Here is an 11,317-nt window from a genome sequence, read left to right on the forward strand (position 1 = left end):
AGATTTAATGCAAATTACAATAGCATTTTTTACTGAATGGAAAAAGCCAATTATGAAATTTATTTGGAAAGGTAAGGGGCTCTGAATAGTCAAAAACATATTGAAAAAGAAATTGGAGGAAGCATGCTACCTGACTTTATTTTTTTAATATCTTTTAAATTTATTTTTAAAAGACACTTAGATTACATAAAATGCTGCATAAAAAATATAAGTGTTTCCTATAGCCCACTCCCCACACCTCCCACTTTCCCCAATGTTAACAATTACTTTCATTAGTGTGGCACATTCATTGCAATTAATGAACACATTTTGGAGCATTGCCGCTAAGCATGGATTATAGTTTACACTGTAGTTTACACTCTCTCCCACTCAATTCTGTAGGTTATGGCAGGATACATAATGGCCTGTGTCTGTCATCGCAATGCCATTCAGGTCAATTCCAAGTCCTGAAAATACCCCATAGTACACCTCTTTTTCCCTCTTCCTGACTTCAGCACTTTCGGTGGCCACTGTCTGCACATCAATGACATAATTTCTTCCATTGCTAGAATCACAATAAGTCTATAGTAGAATACCAGTAAATCCACTTTAGTCCATATTTTATTTCCCAATCCTGAGGATTCTGGGATGGTAATGCCCACTCCATTAATTGAGAGGGGGCTGTGGTCCTATAGGTCTGATGGATGGGACTCTCTTGCTTGCAACTGTAGACTCTCTTGGTCCCTTGGTGGGGTGGTTGTCCATCCTTACCAGCTTGTTAGTTGTCCTGGGTGAGTTCAATGAACTGAAGAGTGGATGGTGCAACTCCACTGAGGCTCAGGGCCCAGCTGGCACATGGACCGTCCAGAGATTCAAGTCTCTTGAATGTACACCTACCAACTCAGCACCAACTATCATGCTACCTGGCTTTAAATGCACACTACAAAACTACAATGGTCAAAACTGCAAGATACTGACTTTAGGATAGACACACTGCTGAATAGAACTGAACTGAGAGTTCTCAGATGACCCACTGTATTAGTTAGCCAGTAGGGTGCTGATGCAAAGTACCAGAAATGAGTTGGCTTTTATAAAGTGTGTTTATTTGGGGTAAAAAATTATAGTTACAAGACTCTAAAGAATCCATCTCAAGGCTGCTTTCTCACCAAATTCAGTTTCCACAAGTTGAAGGAAGATGACAGGCTATCTCTGCCTGGTCTCTCAAGCTTTCTCAACTGCTCAGCTGCTCTATTCTCTTTGGCTGCAAACTATCAGGCAAATGGTTCATCTCTCTTCTCAGGGCTTTAGCTGTTTGAGCCTTCTCCTTTCTGTCACATGGCAGGACAGAAATGACCAAGTTCCTTCCTCTTCCATGTGTCTTCTTGAGTGAGTATTCATTTATATCAGCCCACCAAAGGAGCAGGGACTCAACCCTATGTCACACCCTACTGACACTGTCAAATCAAAGGCCCTAAATTGATCTTATTAAGTAAATTTAAATATTTGCTTTTAATAAATCAAAGGGCATCACACCCAGAGGAACAGGCCAGTTTACAAACACAATCTTTCTCTTTTTTGGGGATTCACAAAAATAATCTCAAACTGCCAAACCCACACATACACAGCCAACCAATATGTGACAGGCCACTAAGCCCACTCAACTGGAACAGAATAGCCTCTTCAACAAAGAGTGTTGGTTGAACTGGATATCCATCTCCAAAAGAATGAGAAAAAATCACCAGCTCACACCTTATACAAAAATTAACTCAAGATGGATCAAAGACCTAAATGTAAGACCACAAAGCTCCTAGAAGATAATGTAGGGAAGCATCTATGAGATCTTGTAGTAGGAAATGGTTTCATAAACTTTACAGCCAAAGTGTGAGCAATGAAAGAAAAAATAGATAAATCGGACCTCCTAAAAATTAAAAGTTTTGTGCTACGAAGGAGTATGTCAAGAAAGTGAAAAGGAAGCCTACTCAATGGGAGAAAATATTTGGAAACTACTTATCCAATGAAGGTCTAATATCCAGCATATATAAAGAAATCCTACATTTTTAAAAGAAAAAGAAAAACCCATTTTAAAAATGAAAAAGTGATTTGAATAGACACATCTCCAAAGAAGAAATACAAATAGCTAAAATGCACATGAAAAGATGCTCATGTCACTAGCTTTTAGGGAAATGAAAATCAAAACCACATGAGATATCATCTTACATACATTAGGCTGATGGCTATTAAAAAACAGAGGACTACAAGTGTTGGAGAGGATGTGAAGAAATGGGAACGCTTATCCACTGCTGGTGGGAATGTAGAGTGGTGTAGCCATTGTGAAAGACATTTTGGCAGTTCCTCAGGAAGTTAACTATAGAACTGCCATATAATCCAGGAATCCCATTTCTGGGTATATACCCAGAAGAACTGAAAGCAGGGTTATGAACAGATATATGCATACCAATGTTCATAGCAGCGTTACTCACTATTGCCAAAAGATGTAAGAAAATGAAGTGTCCATCAGCAGATGAATGGCCAAGAAAAGTGTTACTAAGCTATAAGAAGGAATGATGTATTGACACATGCAACAACATGGATGAATGTCAAAGACCTTATGTTGAGTGAAGTAAGCCAGTCACAAAAGGACAAAAATTACATGACCTCACTGATATGACCTAAGCATATTGAGCAGCCACACAAAAATAGAGTCTGGAAGATAGGTTACTGGGAGGCAGAAAGTAACTAGAGAGTGGTGAGCTTATGCTCAGTCAGGGCAGAACCTATGATAAGGTGGGGGTGGGGTGATTTGGCAGTGGATGGGGTGATAGAGGTGCAGGGATGTGAGTGGGGTTGATGTTGCTAGAGTGTGAGGGTGAGCAGAGTTGGACTTCCGTGGAATTGAGAGGTGGGTTAAAGGAAGGAACAGGTGAACTCTTGGGGAGGTGGAGGCCTGTGGTTGAAAATGCAGTTGTGGAAGTGTTCTTTTGGCAAATATGGCAGGGGAGGGTCACTGATGCAGGGTGTCGGTGGTGGAGGGATGTGTGGGAAATCGTGCATTTGAAGCATGCTTCTATGGAATATGAATGTGTTCATCTTGTCATAGGGTGTTATCTCAGTGGGTGGAGACCCACACAATAAACAACAAAATATTAAACTTTCATCCTGGGGAATCCTGCTACATTCTCAAATAGAGGGTCAAGAATCTCTTGGGTACTTAGGCAGTGCCTAATAAAAGAAAACAGACCAAAATGTCAAGCCCTCAATATTAATGCATGTAATTATTAATCTTATTTTTGTAAATTTGAAACATAGCCAAATAATAACTATTGGCTAAGAGTTCCCTCCTGAAAACCAACTGGTTACTCAAATGTGGCCTCGCTCTAATCCAACTCAGCAAATAAATGCATTACTTTCCCCCTGACATGGGACATAATTCCTGGGAATGAGCCTCCCTGACACTGAGGGATTAATACCAAGTACCAACCAGCAATGCATTTGGAAAAAGACCTTAACTCAAATACAAAAGAGTTTTTATGACTAAGAGATTTCGAAATGAGTTGGGAGATCATTCCAGGGGTTGTACTCAGGCATGTCTCAGGCAGATCTCACTGTCACTGTCAACAAAGCCTCTATAACACAGGAGGCCAACCCCAGGAAGGCAGACCAAATTCTTTGATATTCCAGAGAAACCACATGGGAGCCCAGCATAGGTCATCCTTTATTACTTACTGACATAATTTGTAGTGGCAGGCTGGGAGAAGCGCTGCCTACTTAGGGGACCCAATGGCGGCTTGCCAAGGGAAGCTCTGTACCAAGTTCTGCTTCTGCTCTACCTAACAGACACAATTGACTTTTTTTTGTCTTTACTTATTTTTTAATATTACATTCAAAAAATATGAGGTCCCCATACACCCCCCACCCCCTCACCCCACTCCTCCCCCCATAGCAACAATCTCATCCATCATCATGAGACATTCATTGCACTTGGTGAATACATCTCTGAGCACCACTGCACCTTGTGGTCAGTGGTCCACATCATAGCCCACACTCTCCCACGTTCCACCCAGTGGGCCATGGGAGGACATACAATGTCCGATAACTGTTCCTGCAGCATCACTCAGGACAACTCCAAGTCCCAAAAACGCCTCCACATCTCATCTCTTCCTCCCATTCCCCACCCCCAGCAGCCACCATGGCCACTTTCTCCACACCGATGCTACATTTTCTTCGATTACTAATCATTATAGTTCGTGAATAGAATATCAGTAAGTCCACTCTAATCCATATTCTATTCCTCCATCCTGTGGACCTTGGAATGGTTGTGTCCACTCCACATCTATATCAAGAGGGGGCTTAGATTCCACATGGATGCTGGATGCAATCCTCCTGCTTTCAGTTGTACACAATTGACTTTTATAAGGTTCTAAAGCAGCAGGACACAAAAGTTACTAGTTGACAATTACCAGACCTAATTATTATCTCAGGTGTTCCTTTGATGCTTACATCCAACTCCCTGTTTATAAAGGTCAGGTGGTTGGCCAGAACAACCTGCCCTCATTCCAGGGGTTTGGGTTCATGGAAAGTGCATTCTGCCTACATTTATCCTACAGCCTGAAATAGGGGTACTCCTGAGGACTCTAGAACCATCTGAATAATATAGCAAGGCAAACAATCCCTTGAAATCAGCACCTTATCACTGAGTCTTACCTTGGATTATATGACAAACTATTTCCCCATGTAACAGTGTATTAGTCAGCCAAAGGGATGCTGATGCCAAGTACCAGAAATATGTTGACTTTTATAAAGGATATTTATTTGGGGTAAAAGCTTAAGTTACAAGGCTGTAAAAAGTACAGTTCAACTGCTAGCCCACACAGAAAGCTAGCAAAGCAAGATGATGGAACAAAAAAAGACACAGAGAGACAATGGGGGATGCAGTGGACCAGAAAGCTGAAGTGGCGCAGGAGATTGCGCACCTTTCTCCCACTCCAGAGGGTCCCAGGATTGGTTCCTGGTGCCACCTGAGGAGGTGACAGGCAAACACAGAGGAATACGCAGCGGGTGGAAACAGAGAACAGACAGCGAGCACAAAAACATTGAGGGGGGCAGAGAAATAAATAGATGGATCTTTAAAATTAAAAAAAAATTTTAAATGAAGAGTCCAACTCAAGGTTGCTTTCTCCCAAAGTCAGTTGCTACATGTTGAAGCACGATGGTCACTGTTCTCTGCCTGGTCTTTTCTTTCTGGGTTTCCTCTTAAGACTCTGTGGGTCCAGCTTCTTCCTGATCTCAGCTGTAGCCTGGCATAGGGCTTGTCTTTCAGGGATTCTTATATCAATCTCTGGCACAGGGCTCATTTCTTTACAGCATTCTTAGCTGCTCTGTTCTCTTCACAAGGTCAGCTGCAAACTCTCAGATGAATGGTTCATCACTCCCCAAGGCCCCAGGATCAAACATGACAAAGCTCTCTCTCTTTCCATGTGTTTTCTTGAGTACTCACTCATTTATACCAGCCCACCAAAGGGGTGGGGACTCAACCTGAGTCACACCTTCATTCATGGTCGAATGAAAGCCCTAATCTTAACAGTTAATTTAATCTCAGACATCTCAGCTCAATCTAAAACAATCAAAGGGTGTCACACCCAGAGGAATAGATTACTTTACAACATAATCTTTCTCTTTTTGGGATTTGCAAAAATAATCTCAAACTGCTACAAACAGAGTTAGACTCATTTATAGTTTCCCTATACATGATTATTCTACCCCTCTTATTTAAGCCTATAATTAGCACTATAGCTATTAAATATATGTCTCAGAGACTTAAATCTTTGATCTGTTCATATGTCAGTTGAGCCCTGAATCTCAGGAGCATTGCGGCAACACCTACTATCCAATTCATCAGACTCCTCCAGGACAAGTAAGAAAATGATGATGATGGACAACTTCCACCACCCAAAACAAAAAGTGTCTACAACTGCCTGCAAATAGTTCCTTCCATCTGCCCCATGAGATCTAAGTCCCTCTAAACCTGAGCTATCACCATCCCCAAATCCTCAAGGTAGAGAAAAGGACAAACATAAGTGGAGAATGCAACCACTGACAAAGTAAACTTAGTAATGGAAGAACTTGTAATATTGATACAAAGATAGTGGTTACTGGATGTTCTGAGGTGAATAATAGGTGGAAAATAGGACATTTTTAGGGCATTGGAATTAAGTGTAAACCACAATGTAAACTATAGACCTTGGTTAGTAGCAATGCTTCAATATTTATTCATTAATTGTAACAAATGTACCACACAATTGTAAGTTGTTATTAAGAAGGGAAGATGTGGGGATGGGATGAGGTATATGGAAATTCCTTATACTTTCAATGTAACTTTTCTGTAATCTAAAACCTCTTTCAAAATAAAGTTTATTGTATTAAAAAAATATTCAGAGAAAAGACTCAACCACAAGATGTCACTAAAATTCTACATTCTATTCTAAGAAGCTTCTTTCCTTCAAAATAATCAGCAGTGGCATTGGGGTTTTGCATAAAAAGAGAATAAAGCCTGCTTGATTCCCTCTTAATTTTAAGAGAAAAATTAATGTGGCAGAGCAATGGTATGAGGAAGAAAGACAAAGTAGTTCTACAGTGTTATCGCACTCTATCTTGGCCTTTACAAATTTGTTTCTAAGAAAGTGTAGTAAAATAAATTTGTTGAAATGGAATTAACATTTAATAATTTAAAGAAACTAATCTAAAATTGAGCAACTATTATTGAATGACTGTTATATTAAAATATTCAGGGTATTAATATTTTTAGATTAAAAATCAAGTGTCTGTTACAGCAAATTTACCTTAGAAAATTAATTGAACCTATTCATTCATCTACATAGTTCTGTGCAATACCCTCTTCTTTTGTGAACTGTCCAAATATTTTGCATATTTTTAATTAGGATATTTGTCTTATATGGATGAATTGTAGGAATTTTTTATGTATTATACTCTACACACAAATTCACTGTCTTGTGAACATCCTCTTCCAGCATTTGCTCATATACTCGTTTCTTAATGGTATAGTTTCATCAAATTTTTCTTGTGTGATTTGTAAGAAACATTTTCTTAGCACCAAGTCATGAAAATATTTTCCTACATTTTCCTTTAAAGCCTTTATATTTTAACTTTTATGTTTTTATGATCAAAAATTGAATTAATCTTTCTGTATAGTATGAAGTAGACATCAAGATTCACTTTTAAAATATATTATTCCAAGGAACTTTCCTTTCCTCATTGGATTGAGAATCAAATGTCCTCGTGCTTATTTCTGAGTTCTCTCTTCTGTTCCCTTCTTCCTTTGATATGGTGTTCTATAGCTTGCCAGTAAGTGTAGCAGGTACAGATTTTAAGTCCTCCAGTTTTGGTTTTTACTTACATACTTATCAAATACTTCCCATTGAAAATAGGTGCATCTTTTAATATCATGTATGTCATAAAAATAAAAATAAATTGCTTTGCTTATGAGTTTCATGCTAATTTGGAATACAAAGAAAAAAAGCTTTGTAGTTTTGTTTCTAAACAAATTTGAAAATAGCCAGAGAACTGTTTCAGTAATCCCCAAGATTTTCTGTTTTAGAAATTTATTTAGAAATTTAACAATTCAAACCAAATTCAGTTTTTATAAAATATAAATTATAGACTAGAATGTTTTTGGCCAAACACTGGCTCAGGCTTAACATTCTATAGGCACATTTATTTGTCTGTTTACCTCATTTAAATTAAAATAAAGTTTCACAGTTTAAGTGAAGACCGAAAATTCTTTACTCACAGATTTCAATTTCACATTTCCAGTCTAATTGTTTTCACTTTCCTGCTCCATTTATTTTAGGTCTTCTTACAAGATGACCTTGGTTTTACTTTCAAGGTGGTACATTTGCCAATCTACATGGCCCTTGTTTGCCTCTAGGGCCCAGTTTAAAGCAATTTCATCTGACTTGACTCTTAGGGATATTGTTGCAGAGGTATAAGTAAGCAAAGAGGGTAGTTTTCCAAAGTATCAAAAATAAAGTCTTTTTTGTTTACAGACATGTGTTTTTTTGTTGCATCTTTGGGAATTATCAGTTATAATTATGTTACAGAGTATGTTAACATGAATAAATGTAGAGGATGAAATTATATTTAGTTTAAAACCAAATGGCATGGTAGAAAGATCCAACCAAGTGCCATCAACAGACTCTACAACAAGTTGCACCAGAGAGAAAATATTTCCCTTTTTTATTAGCAGTGTTCTACTATCTTAAATAACAAGGGATGTGTGTGTTTGTACATTAATTTAAGTACTCCAAGTATAACAGATGACCTATTAAAATAGTCTCAGTAAATGCTCCCCTCTACTCCAGAGCTATGCCACCTGTTTTCAAATTGAAACTATACCACTTAGCTATAGGGTGACTTTGGATAAGTCCCTTAACATCTCTATGCTTAGGTTTCCCAATCTGTAAAGTAAGCATAATAATTGTTCCTACTTCATAGTGCTGTTACGAAGAGTAAATGAATTAGTACCTATAAAGTGCTTAAGCCAATGCCTACACATACTAAATAATATCAGTCTTAGTTCTTATTATTTATTTAGTGCTATGTCAGGGTCTACTATTTTAAACAATAATTGTGCCATATTTCAAAAACTCTATGTCTCAGCAGCTGATGTTTATGTTCTTTAATGAGTTTAAAAAAAGGTATGAGGGAGAGGGGAAATAAATAAAGAAATCTTTAAAAAAAAAATAGTGTTTCAGAAGTGGCTGTGGCTCAATCATTTGGGCTCCCGTCTACCATATGGGAGGCTCTGGGTTTGCGTCCCAGGGCCTCCTTGTGAAGGCAAAGCTGGCCTGTACACTGGGGAGAGCTGACCGCCGGTGGCGGAGAGCTGGCGCAGCAAGATGACGCAACATAAAGGGAGACAAGCAGATACAGAAAAAATGCACAGTGAATGGACACAAAGAATAGATAGCAAAAGAAAAGGAACAAGCCGCAAGGGGGGAATAAATAAATAAATAAATCTTAAAAAAAAAACTTTATTAAAAAAAGAAGTACAGGGGGATAGACATTTAGAGTTTGATGGGGCTCAATTGTATGCATTTTTTAAATTATATGTTCCCACAATTTATTATAAAGCTTAGCATTGATAGTTTCTGCTCCGCATGAAGTGCAATAGGACTGAAATGGCTTTGGAATATTCTTAAAGCTTCATTTGGTGGCCTGGAATTCCTCATGATGAAACGTTAAGCAGACAACAATAGCACAGGTGAACACAGTGGCAGGGTATATCTAGCTAGGGTGCCATGGGAGTACAAAGGAGGGGTATCTAATCTGAATTTAAAGGTTCCAAAAGGCTGCCTTCAGGAAGGGACTTCTAAGATAAGATCTGAAGGATGAGTATGCTAGAAAAATCAGGGAAGAAAAGTGATTTATGTAATATGAAATCAAATAGGTAATTTGTAAGTTACAAATCAAAACCCTTGTCATATTATCAGATTTCAGTCCCACAAAGTAATTGAATCAAATCTTATCTATACATATCTAATCTAACACATGATTTTATGCAATATTAATTTTGAATCTAAAATATCCTCTAACATATGTGAGAATGCCCCAAAATTATCCTTTATACTGTATCACCCAGGGAATCCAGTGGTGGACTGTGGTTGACAGGACCAATATGAAAACATTTCTCCTGAATGATAACAAATATATACTAGTAATATAGAGTGTTAATAATTGTGTGGGTTTGGGGAAAAATACACTACGTGTAAGATATGGATTATAGTTAATAGTATAATAATATATTGATGATGTTCTTTCATAGTTTGTAACAAATGTTTCACAACAATGCAAGGTGTTGTTGGGGGGAGATGTCTGAGAGCCCTGTATGATGATATGCATGTTTATTTTGTAAATTCACAAATTTTACTGTGTATTTATTGTTATGTTCATGTATAAATGATATACTTCAATAAAATTTCATTTAAAAATAATCCTTCATTTAAAAAAACGGTCCTGAAATCACCAAAAGAATGTCCACACTGCTACTGGCTTAGTAGTTTTCTGTTCATTTTGATCTATGCCCCCTCAAATGAGAAATAGCATGCCTTCTTTTATCTCATAAAACAACCACCTGCAAACTTCATATTTTTTATGGAAAGCCAAGCCAAAGATAAAACGATATAATTATAGTGTTTAACAGTTTAATAAAATAGTCTTAATCACACTATCAATCTTTTTCTATATTGAATAGATGTGTTAGAAATCTATTAATTTGATCATTTTGCTTCCCTTCTCTGGACTTTTCTAGCATAATGAACTTTTTTAAAACATGAAACATCTATGTAGATTTCAAGTGAAAAATAAGGCTACAATGCTATAATACCTGCTATAATACCAAACTGCAAAGTCTGAGGGCATAGAACATAGTCCCAGGAATGCTTATAAGATCGAGTTTCAGGCCTTTTTCTTACTGTCAATTACTATGGTTCTTTTTTTAAAAAGTGGAATAATATATACCATTTTAGCCATTTAAAACAATACAATTCAGTGACATCAAGCACATTCACAATGTTGTGCAAACATTCACTATTTAGTTCCAGAACCTGTTCATCACTCCAAAAGGAAACCCTTGCCTATTAAGCATTCATTCCCCATCCCTCTTCTTCACAGCCCCTGGCAACCACTAATCTGCTATCTGTCTCTCTTCTAGATATTTCAATAAGTGGAATCATACAATACGTGGTCTTTTGTGTCTGGCTTCTTTCACTTAACTTGTTTTCAAGGAGCATCCATGTTGTAGCATTTAGCAGTATTTTACTCCCCTTTAAGGCTGAATAATATTCTGTTGTATGCAAATACCACATTTTGTTTATCCATTTATCAGTTGATGGACATTTGGGATGTTTTCACCTTTTGGCTATGGTGAATAAGGCTTCTATGAATATTTGTATACAAATTTTTGTTTGAATACCTGTTGCAGCAGTTTGATAAGGTTATGAATTCCAAAAATAGATATTGGATCATGTTTGTAATCGGGTCTGTACCTCAGCATGATTAAGTTATGATTAGGGCTTTGATTGAGCCACGTCATTAGGGCACTGGCATAAAAGGCATGGCAAAGGACAGAGCTGAGGGATTTTGATGTTGGAGTTTGATGGTGAAGTCTTAAGCTGGAGCCCCAGAGAAAGAGACAGAGTCGTTCGCCTGAGAGTCTACAGCTGACTTTGTGGAGAGAGGCAAGGCCTAGAGAGCCTCATAGTCTACAGCTGACCTTGTGGAGAAAACAGAGGAGCTGAGCCCAGAGGAACCCAGGAAAATTTGT

This window comes from Dasypus novemcinctus, chromosome 4 (assembly GCF_030445035.2).
Source record: "Dasypus novemcinctus isolate mDasNov1 chromosome 4, mDasNov1.1.hap2, whole genome shotgun sequence".
NCBI classification, from domain to species: Eukaryota; Metazoa; Chordata; class Mammalia; order Cingulata; family Dasypodidae; genus Dasypus; species Dasypus novemcinctus.